Source organism: Halichoerus grypus, chromosome 2 (genome assembly GCF_964656455.1).
Source record: "Halichoerus grypus chromosome 2, mHalGry1.hap1.1, whole genome shotgun sequence".
In the NCBI taxonomy this organism is placed as follows: domain Eukaryota; kingdom Metazoa; phylum Chordata; class Mammalia; order Carnivora; family Phocidae; genus Halichoerus; species Halichoerus grypus.
Window position 1 is genome coordinate 63317473 of NC_135713.1, and position 15565 is coordinate 63333037.

Genomic DNA, 15565 nt, shown 5'->3' on the forward strand with positions numbered 1-15565 from the left:
GAGCAGCTGCTCCATGCACAGCCGCAATGCAGGCCATCCGGGAGGGGACTACAAATCCCGGCATGCAGCGCGCGCGCACGCGGGCTGTCTTTTCAAATAGGAATGATTACGATTTAAGTTTCCTTCACAGTTAGTGATTCTGAGGTTTTTAGGGCCTATTTCCCCCTTACCTACCCCCTGGTAGATATATTTGTATCCCAGTTTAATTAAAAAAGAAAGCCAACGCTATCCTTCCAAACCTCAGTTCCCCATCAACAGAAAGACTTTTTTTCCCCAGGGTGGATCCCCACCTTTCAGTCCCCTCCCTTAGAACTGAAGGCCCTCGACTCTCCGACTCTTCGGCTGGAGAAGGCCCAGCTGGTGAACTAGAGGTGTGTGGGGGTCCAGAGTGGGGAGGGGAGGGATAGAGAAGGGGTCTGGGGATGTCTTTAAATAAACAAATTCTCCGGAGAGGGACAGAGGCAGAAAAATGTTCACCTTTAGTCCAGAAGGCTGATCTATAGCCTGCATAGTTCCAATAAGGATGAAAAGCGTACTGGTTGCTACATTCTTTTTTTTTTTTTAAGATTTTATTTATTTATTTGACAGAGAGATAGCATAAGTAGGCAGAGGGAGAGGGAGAAGCAGGCTCCCCGCTGAGCAGGGATTCCCCACGGACGTGGGGCTCAGTCCGAGGACCCTGGGATCATGATCTGAGCGGAAAGCAGCCGCTTAACCGACTGAGCCACCCAGGTGCCCCCTGGTAGCTACATTCTTAAAGGGTCTCATGACTGCCTGTATATCTCACCAATAATTAATATCAAGCTGAATGATAAGCACCAGAGAAATCGTTCAGAAATAGTTTTATGAGTAGAAATTTGAAGAAAACATTTATGATCTAATACTCCCTGCACATCCTGACCCCCTTGAGCAGTAACTATATAACCACCAGCTTCATACAGCAAAAGTGCAGATCTTTCTACCCACAGGCCCTATCCCCCATGCCACTTAAATAAACTTACTAAGTTGCACTGTAAAAAATCTCAAGAATTCTTTCTTGACCATCATGTTCAATGATCCCACAATACTACATGCACATGATTAGATATGCAAAAACATAGAAGATACAGGGTAAAAAGTAAATGTCCACCTATGTCACTCCCCAATAATAACTGGATTATTCCCACCTTTCTCACACCTACCTTACACCACAAGTCCAGCAGTTTCTTGCTGAAGAAACCACCGATGAGCTGCCAGCGCCAACTAACGCCCTAGAGAAGGCTGTGGGCTGGGGGAGGGTTTTGGTGGTAAGCAGGTGGCTGGAAATTTGTTTAAAAACAAATTTTGGGGGGAGCACCTGGGTGGCTCAGTCACTTAAGCATCCAACTCTTGATCTCAGCTCAGGTCTTGATCTTAGGGTCTTGAGTTCAAGCCCCTCACTGGGCTCCACGCTGGGTGTGAAGCATACTTAAAAAAAAAATTTTTTTTAAGGTAATATGAGCGCTTGGGTAACAAGTGTAAAAAATACAAAAGGGAATAGAATAAAAAGTAAGTTTACCACCTGTGCCCCCAAAATTCCCTTCTGAAAAATATTAACTTTTTTGTGTGGTCTTGCAGAGATAGTTTAAGTGTAAATAAGCACCTTTGGAGAGGTAGATAGATCTGTGTATATCCTTCCTACACCACCACCCCCTCCCTGGAAAAAATGGTAGCCTTCCTTACATAACTTGTTTTCTATAGTAAACACACATAAATAATTTATCAGTATATGCAAATGTCTCATTCTTCTTAATGGATGTAGTCTTTAATGACATGCATGTATAATAGTTTATTCAACTGATCCCCTTAATGGATATTTAGTGTCCATGAATTTGCTTTTAGAACAATACTGCAGTAAATAAGCCTATATAAATTTCATTGTGCACATGTGCACTTTTTTATTTAAACAGATATTGCCAAAATATGTATGAAGACATTATAACAATCTCCATTTCCTTCAGCAACATAGGAGAATGTCTTAAGATCCTAAATACTAAATGAGGCCACATGTAAAGCACATAGCTCTGAGAAAGGCCTTAGTAAATGAGACCCTTCTCTTTCCCATTTCCCTTCTTTACCCCACTACAACCACAAATTCTTCAAAGCATTTTAGACTTCAAAGAATATCAATGAAGCTCACTAAAATCTTAGGGTAGGAGACTATTTGGTGTCTAGTTTTCTCTCCTTAAACTTTTATTTTCAGGTATTGTCTTCATATGCTGGCTTTTTTTTTTTTTTTTTTTGCCTACATACACAGAGGATTTCTATCTCCAGGTTCCAGATAAGGAAACTAAAGAACAAAGAGGCAAAATGTCCTGCTCCAGATCACATGGCTGCTATTGGAAAAAGAAAAGATTAGAACTCAGCTGTTACTGACTCCAAAATCTACACTCTGATTCTCAGTACCTGAAATCTCTGTGTTATAAACATAATTCTTTGTATTTCTATATTAATTTTGTATTTTTGTATATTATGTGTGGTTTCTATTTCACTTTCCCTTGTGTTCTTTTTCTATGTTCTGTAAACATCAATGTTAGAACCTCAGTTGTGATAAATATATCCTGCTGCTCTTCACTGAGACAGAACCTAATACAACTGTTTTGAAGTTGGAATAGCATATGTGTGGGGGCTATGTGATTGAAGCCAGAGAATCTCAAAGGAGAGATAAAATTCAGGGGATCAGAGGCATGGGCCATTTTTTTAAACTTGTATTTAGAAAAAATCAGATTTACAGAAAAGTTGCAAAAATAGTAAGAATGCTGCTAGTCCTACAGCCCAGATTCACCTAGTTTTGGCATTTTATTCTACTTGCTCTCTCTATACATATACATATCTTTGGCCTAAATGTTTGGGAATAAGTTGCATATATCATTATACCTTACCCCTAAATTTTTCAGTGAATATTACCTAAGAACAAGGATATTCTGTTTCCTATCCCCAGTATAGTTATCAACTTTGGTAACTTGAACAGTAACATAGAACTTAATCTACTGTCTGTATTTCGATGTGTCAATTTAGCCAGTAATATCCTTTAGAGCATTTCTCCAGTTCAGGATCTAGTCTAGGATCTGATATTGTATTAATTTGTCATGTCTCCTTAGTCTCCTTCAATCTATAAAAATCTCCCAGCATTTCTGTGACTATTATGATATTCACATTTTTTGAAGAAAATAGTTGATGGACTATTATTATAGTCCCTTTGTCACCAGAATTCTCTTGCAGGAGCTGATCTTTGCTCAAACTCCAAAAAGTATTTTTACATATGGAGTCTTTAGATTTTTATGGTCACTCAGGGCAGAATCAGGACATAAATAATAAAACTAGAGATGATAGGATGTGTAGAGGGACTATTCAGGGGGTGAGGGAGACATTCTGCAGTGAAGGAAGAGTAGAAAAGAAAGAGGGAGGCTGGAAGTATAAGTCCTTTGATAGTGGGGGACCTTGGAGAACTGTTGTTACAAAAGGAAACAGGAAGGATCCTGTCACTCCAAGCAAAGCCTCAACATGTAGGTGTGTATCAGTCAGGGTTCAACCAGAGAAGAAAACTAGTAGAAGATATATATTAAGAGACTTATTGCAAGGAATTGGCTTATAAAACTGTGGATGTTAGCCAGGCAGGTCTAAAATCCACAGAGCATGCCATCAAAATGGGCAGGTTGGAACTCCTGGACATGGACTTGGAAGGTACTGTCCACAGGAAGAATTTCTTCTCTTAGGGGAGTCTCAGTCCTAGCTTAAAGGCCTTTCAACTTATTGAATCAGGCCTGCCCAGATAATATAAATACTCTCCTTTACTTAAAGGCAACTGATTATGGACTTTGATCACATCTATAAAATACCTTCACAGAAACATCTAGATTAGTATTTGATTGAATAACTGGGACTGTAGCCTAGCCAAACTGTCACTTCAAAAAGACCATCACAGAGTAGGAGAGGGCAAAATAGACTCATTACAATACTCCTGGGCAAAATAGACTCATTACAATTTTCAGATAACTGAGGAAATCAAACTACAGAAAGGATACAGAGCTTGAGTTCAGAAGCTTAAAATTTTACTTATGAAGCTGATAGTATTGTAACTCTATCATATACTTAGCTAATATTGGGAACTAAAGCAGATTTTTACAAAAAAAAAAAATGACCTCATTACTTACTGTAAGAATTGTTTACAGAAGATTCTGGGAAGATGGTAGAGTAAGAAGAACCAGGAATCTGTCTCCCCACCTAGACAACAATTGCACTAGAAGAATCTGTCTAACGTAACTATTGTGGAACTTTGGAGATTATTGAAGGCTTGCAACTTCCAGAAGAAGATTTGGACAGTAAATTACAGTTAATTTAAGTCAATTTCAGCTCTTAGAACAGGAACAGCTACCTGTCTCCCATCTCTAGCACCATGGCAGGCAGCTGCACACATGTTCCTGGAAAAACCTGCACACAGCTTGCTGGAGCCAGGGTGGGCAACAAGGACCCTGTCCCCCAGATATCAGGGATCTGTGCTCTAATTGCTGATGTCTATTTCTGATCACAGAGGTGCCAAGAGGCAGGTGGCCACTGTTATACCTCCCTCCCCCTTGCTGCAAGGCTCTCTTCTGGCTGAAGTGACATCCAAGGGATTTAAAGGTCAGTGCCTTTTTACTCCCTCCTTTTGTTTTTCTCTCTTTCTCCTTTTAGAAGCCAGGCATTAAAGACCAGGAAATTCCAAAACAACTGCATATATGGGGAAAATTAGAAAGTGAACACATGCCCAGGGAAAGGCTCAGAAAAGACCTGAGAAAACTTAAGTTTATACTTCGGGCTGATCCTCACAGAGGGAGAACCTACAACAAGAATAAACAAAAACAGTAACAACAACAACAACAAAAACAGCTAACCCTGGGAAACTGGGAGAATTTTATTTCCAGAGTTACCACATTTAAATGTCCAGTTAAAAAAAAAAAATCAGAAGCCATACAGAAAAACAGAAAAGTATGTCCCATTCAAAGAAAATAAATGATAAACAGAAAATTTCCATGAAAAAAGACCTGATGTCAGATATACTACACAAAGCCTTCAAACAACTGTGTTAAAGATGCTCAAAGAATTAAAGGAAGATATGGAGAAAGTCAAGAAAAAAAGATGTGTGAACAAAATGGAAATTCAAATACATAGAAAACTTAAAAAGAAACCAAGAAGGTATTCTGGAGATGAAAAGTAAAATAACTGAAATGAAAAATTCCCTACAGGTATTCAAAGGCAGATTTGAGCAGGCAGAAGAAGGGAACAATGAACCTGAAGATAAGATCATGGCCATTATTGAATCCAAGAAACAGGAAAAGGAAAAGATTGAAGAAAAGTGAACAGAGTGTAAGGAACCTGTGGGATACTATCAAGTAAACCAGCATACATATTATAGGGGTCCAAGAGGGAGAAGAGAGATAAAGGGGCTGAGAAAGCACTTGAAGAAATAGTGGCTTAAAACTTCCCAGGTTTGATGAAAGACAAATATAAACATCCAAGAAGCTCAACAAACTCCAAGTAAGATGAACTCAGAAAGAACCACACCAAGACAGATTATAATTAAACTTTCAAAAGCCAGAATGGATACAAACAAACAGAGACTCATGAAACAGCAAGAGAGAAACAACTTATCACATACAAAGGATCCTCAATAAGATCATGAGCAGATTTCTCATCAGAAGTTTTACAGGCCAGGGCGCCTGGGTGGCTCAGTTGTTAAGCGTCTGCCTTTGGCTCAGGTCATGATCCCAGGGTCCTGGGATCGAACCCCGCACTGGGCTCCCTGCTCCGCGGGAAGCCTGCTTCCCTCTCCCACTCCTCAGCTTGTGTTCCTGCTCTTGCTATCTCTCTCTGTCAAATGAATAAATAAAATCTTTAAAAAAAAAAAAAAAAGAAGAAGAAGTTTTACAGGCCAAGAATCCTACATCAAACAAAACTGTCCTTGAAAATTGAGAGCATAGGGACACCTGGGTGGCTCAGTCAGTTAAGCATCTGCCTTCGGCTTGTGTCATGATCTCAGGGTCCTGGGATCAAGTCCCGTATCAGCTCCCTGTTCAGTGGGGAGCCTGCTTCTCCCTCTGCCTACTCTCCCCTTGCTTGTGCTCTTTCTCTCTCTGACAAATAAATAAATAAAATCTTAAAAAAAAAAAAAAAAAAAAAGATTCTTTAAAAAAATAAAAAGAAAATTGAGAGCATAATTAAGACATTCCTAGATAAACAAAAGCTAAGGGAGTTTGTTACCACTACAGCTTCCCTGTAAGAAATGCTCACGAATCCTACAGGATGAAAAGAAGAAACAATAAAAAATAACTCAAAACAGGGATGCCTGGGTGGCTCAGTCAGAAAAGCAGCTGTCGGGGCGCCTGGGTGGCTCAGTCGTTAAGCGTCTGCCTTCGGCTCAGGTCATGATCCCAGGGTCCTGGGATCGAGCCCCATATCGGGCTCCCTGCTCAGCGGGAAGCCTGCTTCTCCCTCTCCCACTCCCCCTGCTTATGTTCCTGCTCTCGCTATCTCTCTCTCTGTCAAATAAATAAATAAAATCTTTAAAAAAAGAAAAAAAAGAAAAGCAGCTGTCTTCAGCCCTGGTCATGATCCCAGGGTCCTGGGATTGAGTCTCACATCAGGCTCCTTGCTCAGCAGGGAGCCTACTTCTCCCTCTCTCTCCCTCTGCTTGTGCTCTCTCTGTCAAATAAATAAAATCTTAAAAATAATTAATTACATTAAATTTAAAAATAAAATAAAATATAAAAAAATAATAAGTCAAAACAATATGAAGAAATAAAGATCTCAATAAAGGTAAGTATATGGGCAATTATAAAAGCTAGTATTTTTGTAACAATGGTTTGTAACTCCATGTTTTGTTTTCTACATGATTTAAGAGACTAATGCATTTTTAAAAGTTATGAGTCTAAAAACTAGTGTTATTGTAACTTTTTTTTACCTCCACATTTAGTTTCCTACATAAATTAAGAAAATAAAGCATTTAAAAGAATTACTAGTTTATGTTTGCGGACACACAATTCCGTAACATCAACAACTAAAAATGACAAAGACAGAGCTATTAATGGAGCAGAGTGTTACATGTTGTTGAAATTAAGCTACAGTGTTACAACTTTGGGATGTTAAATGTAATCCCCAGAGTAACTACAATGAAAATAGCTATAGAATTTATACAAAAGGAATTAGAAAGGAATTTAGATATTTGGAGATAAAAAACACAAAAGAAGACAGTAATGTAGGAAATCAGGGACCAAGAAAAAAGCCATAAAGCATGTAGAAAACAAACAGAAAAATGACAGAAGTAATCTCTCCTTATAAGTAATTACTTTTTTTTTTTTTTTTTAAGTAGGATCCACGCCCAGTGTGGAGCCCAACACAGGGCTTGAACTCATGACCCTGAAATCAAGACCTGAGCTGAGATCAAAGAGTCAGGACAGTTAACCAACTGAGCCACCCAGGTGCTCCTCCCTCCTTATAAGTAATTACTTTAAGTGTAAGTAGATTAATAACTCTCCAATCAAAAGACAGAGATTGGCAGAATGGATAAAAATATCTGAACCAACTATATGCTGTCTATAAGAACTCACTTTAGATCCAAAAACATAAATACAGTCAAAGGATGGAGAAAGATATTCCATGAAAATAATAATCAAAAGGGAGCAAGTTGGCTTTATTAATATCAAACAAAATGGACTTTAAATCAAAAAAAGTTTACAAGAGTCAAAGGACATTATGTATTAATAAAAGTTTCAATACAGCTAAAAGATATAACAGTTACATTTATGTACCTAATGACAGACCACCAAAACTGAAATCATTTTATTAATATCTGTGAAAAATAAAGATATAAATCAAGTAAGAGATCCTTAGACCTAACCTCCAGAACACACTGACTCTTGTTTTATCTGTTCTCCTTCCCACTTTACTAAACCACTTGCAAAGAAAGACAGCTGAGATGGAAATTCTTGCAAAATATTAGAACATCATCCTTCTAGGGGAACAGCACAGACTGGGCAGAGGTTAGAGTGGCAACTAAGGCTTCTATTCAAAGCTCACGGTCAAATCTAGGTGGCTGTATAGAGGGCTTCAGGGGAAAATCTCTGGATTCCGAGGTCTTGGATTAGATAATTAAGAAGTTCAGAATTTGTCCATTTCTTCCAGATTGTCCAGTTTGTTAGCATATAATTTTTCATAGTATTGTCTTATAATTGTTTGTCAACAAATGGTGTTGGGAAAACTGGACAGCAACATGCAGAAGAATGAAACTGAACCACTTTCTTATACCATACACAAAAATAAATTCAAAATGGATGAAAGACCTAAATGTGAGATAGGAATCCATCAAAATCCTAGACGAGAACGCAGGCAGCAACCTCTTTGACCTTGGTCATAGCAACTTCTTACCAGACAGTCACTGGAGGCAAGGGAAACAAAAGCAAAAATGAACTGTTGGAATTTCATCAAGATAAAAAAGTTCCGCATGGCAAAGAAACAGTCAACAAAACTAAAAGGCAGACTACAGGGTGGAAGAAGATATTTGTAAATGACATATCTGAAAAAAGGGTTAGTATCCAAAATCTACAAAGAACTTATCAAACTCAACACCCAAAAAACAAATAACCCAGTTAAGAAATGGGGAGAAGACATAAACAGACACTTTTCCAAAGAAGCCATCCAGATGGCTAACAGACACATGAAAAGATGCTCAACATCACTCATCATCAGGAAAATACAAATCAAAACCACAATGAGATACCACCTCACACCTGTCAGAATAACTAAAATGAGCAACACAAGAAATGACAGGTGTTGGCAAGGATGCAGAGAAAATGGGAACCCTCTTACACTGTTGGTGGGAATGAAAACTGGTACAGCCACTCTGGAGAACAGTATGGAGGTTCCTCAAAAAACTAAAAATAGAGGTTCCCTACAACCTAGCAATTGCACTACCAGATATTTACCCAAAGGATACAAAAATCCAAATTCCAAGAGGTACGTGTACCCCAATGTTTATAGCAGGATTATCAGCAATAACCAAAATATGGAGAGAGCCCAAATGTTCATCGACTGATGAATGGATAAAGAAGATGTGGTACATATATATAATGGAAAACTACTCAGCCATCAAAAAGAATGAAATCTTGCTATTTGCAATGACGTGGATGTAGCTAGAATGTATTATGCTAAGTGAGGTAAGTCATATGATCTCACTCATATGTGGAATTTAAGAAACAAAACAGATGAACATATGGGAAGAGGGAAAAAGGGAGAGAGGAAAACAAACCATAAGAGACTCTTAACAATAGAGAACAAACTGAGCGTTGATGGAGGGACGTGGGTGGGGGATGAGCTGGATGGGTGATGGGTATTAAGGAGGCCACTTGTTATGATGAGCACAGGGTGTTGTATGTAAGTGATGAACCACTGAATTCTTCTCCTGAAACCAATATTGTACTGTATGTTAACTAACTCAAATTTAAATAATAATTTTAAAAGACAAAACAAAAAAAATTGGGATACCCACAGCAGGACAGAGTCATCAAATACTTATTTTCAGTTCCCTTCCCATATGGAATCTTGGTCTCTTAGCCAAGCCCTTGGGTCAAGGCTAAAATGCAGAGCAATGATGATCTTCTAAAAGCCTCTGAGAAGATACAAAAAACTCAGCTCTAGCCTCCAGGACCAGAATTCTACCTAATAGAGCAAACTGCACCTCTACTTCTGAGGATCCACACCCTTCTTACAGAGAGGATAACTGACTGAAAGGTCATTGAGAATCACATATTGAAAGCAGTTTTTTTATTTGAATATTTCAAAGAAGGATCAATAGAAAATATTTTTACCCATTTTAAAAATGAATAACAGGGAAAAAACACAGAGATCCATGAACTCAATGCAGAAGACTATTGACATATTGTTCATGAATAATAAATATCCCTCTTGTCTACAGAGAAGATAGTTTGATTCCAGCTGCTCATTCTTTTCTTGTCTCTTAGTGTAAACACAGAGTAAAGAAAAGGCTGGCCTCATATGACCCCACACTCTTCATCATGTCAATCTCTATAAGAACATGCAAGAGTGGGGACCTCCCACACCAGTGAAGAGAGCCACCCTGCTCAGGACAGCAGATTAGCAGAGACCTTTGAAGTAAGACACCCCAGATCCTACAACACAAGGGACAGGCTCTTCACAAAAGTAAATTCAGACAAAGAAGGAGTCATTTGCTTCAGTGGCTTCAGTTCAAGGCAAATGTCAACAAAGTCCTCTGAAAAAAAGCCACATTGAATTTAGCCTTTGTACAGAGCTCAGGCCCTTTTCAAACCAGAACTGGTTTTATGGGTTGTGAGGATACTGTCTAGGGCCTGATTCCAGAAGGGAGACTGTGGCTTAGACGTGTGTCTCGTGCAGAAGGAGAGTCAGAACAAGGAGGAACCCCAGGCCCAGGCAGAGCCCATAGCTGGACATTCCTGTGATTACAGAACCTCCTACCTTGAACAAAGCAATAAATGCCACAGCCTCTGAAGATTTGAAATTTCTATGCAGAAGAAGACCGGTCAGAGAAAAAGACAGATATCCCGAGAAAATTACAGAATTTAAAGAGCAGCAACTCCTTCCATGTTCCTGGGAGTCAAATGTGCCGGGTTCTACATGCTGTGCTGGTTATTGCACTGGGTTCTGTCCCAGGGACTGCACATCTACTTAGCCGAAAAGTCCTCCTCCAGTCCCTCCTAGGAAGAAAATTTCTCTCAGAAATCGTTCACTCCCTGTAGAGGAGTTGTTGAGGAGGCTGCTGGGGACTGGTTCATCTCTCTATCCCAAATGAAAAGTGTTCATGGGTTCCCTCCTGCCCACCTCAACCCCAGAGAGAGCACAAACAGCTCTGTGTGAGAGAGCATGAGAGGAAACATGCATGTAATGACCTTGGCTACTAATGCCTGAACACTATGGACCTCCAGGGGTGGGGTGGTAAAGCAGTTTTCTTTATTCTTCTACCCTCCCCCCCTCAACAAACGAATGACAAAGGGAAGGGAGAGAAGGTCTTTTTTTTTTTTTTTTTTAAAGATTTTATTTATTTATTTGAGACAGAGAGAATGAGAGAGGGAGAGCACATGAGAGGGGGGAGGGTCAGAGGGAGAAGCAGGCTCCTTGCCGAGCAGGGAGCCCGATACAGGACTCGATCCAGGGACTCCAGGATCATGACCTGAGCCGAAGGCAGTCGCTTAACCAACTGAGCCACCCAGGCGCCCGAGAGAGAAGGTCTTATCAAAGCTTGGAAGGGAAGAAAAACATGCTCTATACAAGCTTGCAACTCTCTATATAGTCTTCAAGTAGCATTCAGGTTGCTCTCCTGGACTGGGTGGAATTGGATTCAAAGATAGAGGCATGAGTATTTTTTTAAATTTTTTTATTAACATAGAATGTATTATTTGTTTCAGGGGTACAGGTCTGTGATTCATCAGTCTTAACAATTCACAGTGCTCACCATAGTACATACCCTCCCCAATGTCCATCACTCAGCCACCCCATCCCTCCCACGCCCCTCCACTCCAGCAATGCTCAGTTTGTTTCCTGATATTAAGAGTCTCTTAAGGTTTGTCTCCCTCTCTGGTTTTGTCTTGTTTCATTTTTCCCTCCCTTCCCCTATGATCCTCTGTCTTGTTTCTCAAAATCCTCATATCAGTGAGATCATATGATACTTATCTTTCTCTGATTGACTTATCTCACTTAGCATAATACCCTCTAGTTCCATCCACATCGTTCCAAATGGCAAGATTTCCCTTTTTTGATGGCTGCATAATATTCCATTGTATATATATATATATATATATATATACCACATCTCCTTTATCCATTCATCTGTTGATGGACATCTAGGCTCTTTCCATAGTTTGGCTATTGTGGACATTGCTGCTATAAACATTGGGATGCAGGTGTCCCTTCGGATCACTACATTTGTATCTTTGGGGTAAATACCCAGTAGAGCAATTGCTGGGTCGTAGGGTAGCTCTATTTTCAACTTTTTGAGGAACCTCCATACTGTGTTCCATAGTGGTTACACCAGCTTGCATTCCCACCAACAGTGTAGGAGGGTTCCCCTTTCTCCGCATCCTCGCCAACATCTGTCATTTCCTGACTTGTTAATTTTAGCCATTCTGACTGGTGTGAGGTGGTGTCTCATTGAGGTTTTGATTTGGATTTCTCTGATGCCAATCAGCATTTTTTCATGTGTCTGTTGGCCATTTGGATGTCTTCTTTGCAAAAATGTCTGTTCATGTCTTCTGCCCATTTCTTGATTGGATTATTTGTTCTTTGGGTGTTGAGTTTGATAAGTTCTTTATAGATTTTGGATACTAGCCCTTTATCTGATACGTCATTTGCAAATATCTTCTCCCATTCTGTCGGTTGTCTTTTGGTTTTGTTGACTGTTTCCTTTGCTGTGCAAAAGCTTTTTATCTTGATGAAGTCCCAATAGTTCATTTTTGCCCTTGCTTCCCTTGCCTTTGGTGATGTTTCTAGGAAGAAGTTGCTGCGGCTGAGGTAAAAGAGGTTGCTGCCTGTGTTCTCCTCAAGGATTTTGATGGATTCCTGTCTCACACTTAGGTCTTTCATCCATTTTGAGTCTATTTTTGTGTGTGGTGTAAGGAAATGGTCCAGTTTCATTCTTCTGCATGTGACTGTCCAGTTTTCCCAACACCATTTGTTGAAGAGACTGTCTTTTTTCCATTGGACATTCTTCCCTGCTTTGTCAAAGATTAGTTGACCATAGAGTTGAGGGTCCATTTCTGGGCTCTCTATTCTGTTCCATTGATCTATGTGTCTGTTTTTGTGCCAGTACCATACTGTCTTGATGATTACAGCTTTGTAATAGAGCTTAAAGTCCAGAATTGTGATGCCACCAGCTTTGCTTTTCTTTTTGAACATTCCTCTGGCTATTCGGAGTCTTTTGTGGTTCCAGACAAATTTTAGGATTATTTGTTCCATTTCTTTGAAAAAAGTTGATGGTATTTTGATAGGGATTGCATTAAATGTATAGATTGCTCTAGGTAGCATAGACATTTTCACAATATTTGTTCTTCCAATCCATGAACATGGAACATTTTTCCATTTCTTTGTGTCTTCCTCAATTTCTTTCATGAGTGTTCTGTATTTTCTGAGTACAGATTCTTTGCCTCTTTGTTTAGATTTATTCTTAGGTATCTTATGGTTTTGGGTGCAATTGTAAATGGGATCGACTCCCTAATTTCTCTTTCTTCTGTCTTGTTGTTGGTATATAGAAATGCAACTGACTTCTGTGCATTGATTTTATATCCTGCCACTTCACTGAATTCCTGTATGAGTTCTAGCAGTTTTGGGGTGGAGTCTTTTGGGTTTTCCATATAAAGTATCATATCATCTGCAAAGAGTGAGATTTTGACTCCTTCTTTGCCAATTTGGATGCATTTTATTTCTTTTTGTTGTCTGATTGGTGAGGCTAGGACTTCTAATACTATGTTGAAGAGCAATGATAGTGGACATTCCTGCCGTGTTCCTGACCTTAGGGGAAAAGCTCTCAGTTTTTCCCCATTGAGTATGATATTCACTGTGGGTTTTTCATAGATGGCTTTTATGATATTGAGCTATGTACCCTCTATCCCTACACTGTGAAGAGTTTCAATCAAGAAAGGATGCTGTACTTTGTCAAATGCTTTTTCTGCATCTATTGAGAGGATCATATGGTTCTTTTTTTTTTAAAGATTTTATTTATTTATTTGACAGAGAGAGACCAGCAAGAGAGGGAACACAAGTGGGGGGGCGGGGGAGAGGGAGAAGCAGGCTCCCCGCAGAGCAGGGAGCCCGATGTGGGGCTAGATCCCAGGACCCTGGGATCATGACCTGAGCCGAAGGCAGACGCTTAACGACTGAGCCACCCAGGCGCCCCAGGATCATATGGTTCTTGTTCTTTCTTTTATTAATGTATTGTGTCACATTGATTGATTTATGGATGTTGAACCAACCTTGCAGCCCAGGAATAAATCCCACTTGGTCATGGTGAATAATCGTTTAACATACTGTTGGAATCTACTGGCTAGTATTTTGGTGAGAATTTTTGCATCCATGTTCATCAGGGATATTGGTCTGTAGTTCACCGGTTTTTGGGGGGGTTTTGTTGTTGTTGTTGTTGTTGTTGTTGTTGTTGTTTTTACAGATTTTATTTATTCATTTGAGACACAGAGATACAGACAGAAAGAGAGAGCATGAACAGGGGGAGAGGCAGATGGAGAGGGAGAAGCAGGCTCCCCGCCGAGCCAGGAGCCCAATGTGGGGCTCGATCCCAGGACCCTGAGATCATGACCTGAGCTGAAGGCAGACGCTTAACCATCTGAGCCACCCAGGTGCCCTGTAGTTCTCTGTTTTGATGGGGTCTTTGGTTTTGGGATCGAGGTAATGCTGGCCACATAAAATGAGTTTGGAAGTTTTCCTTCCATTTCTATTTTTTGGAACAGTTTCAGAAGAATAGGTATTAATTCTTCTTTAAATGTTTGGTAGAATTCCCCTGGGAAGCCATCTGACCCTGGGCTCTTGTTTCTTGGGAGATTTTTTATTACTGCTTCAATTTCCTTAGTGGTTATGGGTCTGTTCAGGTTCTCTATTTCTTCCTGGTTCTGTTTTGGTAGTTTACACATCTCTAGGAATGCAACCATTTCCAGATTATCTAATTTGCTGGCATATAGTTGCTCATAATATGTTCTTACAATTGTTTGTATTTCTTTGGTGTTGGTTGTGATCTTTCCTCTTTCATTCATGATTTTATTTATTTGGGTCCTTTCTCTTTTCTTTTTGATAAGTCTGGCCAGTGGTTTATCAATCTTATTAATTCTTTCAAAGAACCAGCTCCTAGTTTCATTGATCTGTTCTACTGTTCTTTTGGTTTCTATTTCATTGATTTTTGCTCTGATCTTTATTATTTCTCTTCTCCTGCTGGGTTTAGGCTTTATTTGCTGTTCTTTCTCAGCTCCTTTAGGTGTAGGGTTAGGTTGTGTATTTGAGACCTTTCTTATTTCTTGAGAAAGGCTTATATTGCTATATACTTTCCTCCTAGGACCACCTTTCCTGTATCCCAAAGATTTTGAACAGTTGTGTTTTCATTTTCATTTGTTTCCATGAATTTTTTAAATTCTTCTTTAGTTTCCTGGTTGACCCATTCATTCTTTAGTAGGATGCTCTTTAGCCTCCATGTATTTGAGTTCTTTCTAACTTTCCTCTTATGGTTGAGCTCTAGTTTCAAAGTATTGTGGTCTGAAAATATGCAGGGAATGATCCCAATCTTTTGGTACCGGTTGAGACCTGATTTGTGACCCAGGATGTGAGCTATTCTGGAGAATGTTCCATGTGCACTAGAGAAGAATGTGTATTCTGTTGCTTTGGGATGGAATGTTCTGAATATATCTGTGAAATCCATCTGGTCCAGTGTGTCATTTAAAGCCTTTATTTCCTTGTTGATCTTTTGCTTAGATGATCTGTTGCCGGAGTCCAGCTCCAGCCGGGGTGGGTCTCTCGTAGGAAAGGA

The 15565-nt window shown here is 39.6% G+C and overlaps 1 long non-coding RNA gene across 1 annotated transcript; it reads left to right on the top strand.

Annotated features, from left to right (window-relative positions):
- Window positions 1–112: 112 nt before the first annotated feature.
- Window positions 113–15565, top strand: LOC144381099 (uncharacterized). The gene is made up of 3 exons (XR_013445641.1): window positions 113–371; window positions 4550–4641; window positions 15511–15565. It is a non-coding gene; the product is annotated as an uncharacterized LOC144381099 (long non-coding RNA).